Source organism: Pollicipes pollicipes, unplaced genomic scaffold, assembly GCF_011947565.3.
Source record: "Pollicipes pollicipes isolate AB1234 unplaced genomic scaffold, Ppol_2.1 Scaffold_7231;HRSCAF=8579_pilon_pilon_pilon, whole genome shotgun sequence".
Taxonomy (NCBI): domain Eukaryota; kingdom Metazoa; phylum Arthropoda; class Thecostraca; order Pollicipedomorpha; family Pollicipedidae; genus Pollicipes; species Pollicipes pollicipes.
This window is the reverse complement of record NW_023597034.1, coordinates 32,165,188-32,166,970: the sequence shown is the minus strand read 5'-3', so window position 1 is coordinate 32,166,970 and position 1,783 is coordinate 32,165,188.

Genomic DNA, 1,783 nt, shown 5'->3' with positions numbered 1-1,783 from the left:
GGCCGGCTCCCTGACGCCGTCGCTGGTCGGCGAGACGCTGGGCGGCATCTGCCTGACGGAGCCGGCGCCGCAGCCGGGCACGGACCTGCCGGCTCTGCACCACAGCCTCTTCCCGCACGTGCCGCCCACCATCAACTTCTGCCAGTACAACGAGAAGGTGCGAGCGCTGCAGGCTGGGTGTAGAGCTGGGTGGTGTGGTGGGTTGGTTGGAATGGGACACCGCCGCTGCCGTGGAGGCAGCTGGATCCGGTGTGGACCGTACGCTTTCAGCTGGAGTCGCTATTCGGAGGATGCCCCTCCCCCCCCCCCCCCCCCCGTTCTGCAGTGTGGGCCTTCATTACGCGAGCGCTGCGTTGACATTTCGGTGGAGTAATCAGATGTGGTGTGAATATTGGTGAGGTGGTGAAATATGCTACTCCTGTGCTGGTAACGCGTGGCTAAAATGACGTAAAAATGACTGATTGGCTTAGGCGCGCATAGGCGGCGGCGGTCATTTTGGTAGGGATCCTTCTGATCGTAATTAGAAGTGAACATCAGCAGTAGGACAAATGTTTCAATTGCATTCACCGTCTACTGGGGGCGAGTATTATTTGGAACTGGTTGTGAGTTAGAGCGCCTTTAGTCTGAATCAGGTTCAGGAACTTGAGGACATGATTTGCAATTATTATCCATTTTAAAGGAGTCTTACGAGATAACGAGGACGATGGTCATTATATTGTCTCTCTCTGCTATAGGACCCATCGTCACAAAGACACGAATCTACTCTGTCAACTTATTGTCTTTGAGGTACTGGTTTTGAGCGTCCAAGTTTCCGACTGAAATTAACTTCTTCCTACAGTCTAGAATTACAATTAGTTCTCCTGCTTTGGGAGCTGCTCGACAGTGAATCGGCTTATGGCTGCTGAGGAGATGTCAGCACAGTAAAGCTGACGGTTGGTGTGGCATGTTCACAGTATGTCATGCATAGCCCGTGCCGCTCTGTGCCGTCCCCCGTGTGTCGGTGTCGTGTGTGCGAGCCCCGTGCCCGCTGCCGTGGCCGCCGTGTTCCGGCGCCGTGACTCCATCGGCCGTCGTCCGTCAGACGGAGGAGCTGCCGGTGCAGGTGAAGCGGCTGCTCCGCTGGAGGCTGAGCACCATTCACGCCACAGCTGGTGCGCCAGACCATCACCAACTCGGGACTGCGGCTCACCAAAAGTACGCCACCATCGTGTGCTGGTCAGGCCTCACGTCTCGCCGGGGCCACGCCCTTCGCCGCGCCTCTCGCCACGCCTCTCGCCACGCCTCTCGCCACGCCTCTCGCCACGCCTCTCGCCACGCCTCTCGCCACGCCTCTCGCCACGCCTCTCGCCACACGCCTCTCCTCGCCACGCCTCTCGCCCAACGCCCTCTCGCCACGGCCTCTCGCCACGGCCTCTCGCCAACGCCTCTCCCGCCACCAGCCTCTCGCCACGCCTCTCGCCCACGCCTCTCGTCACGCCCTCTCGCCACGCCCTCTCGCCCACGCCTCTCGCCCACGCCTCTCGCCACGCCTCTCTGCCCACGCCTCTCGCAACGCCTCTCCCACGCATCTCGCCCACGCCCATCTCGCCCACCCTCTCCCGCCTCCTCCGCCACGTCCTCATCTCGCCACGCCTCTCGGCACGCCCGCATCGCCCCGCCTCTCGCCAACGCCTCTCGCCACGCCTCTCGCCACGCCTCTCGCCACGCCTCTCGCCACGCCTCTCGCCACGCCTCTCGCCACGCCTCTCGCCACGCCTCTCGCCACGCCTCTCGCCACGCCTCT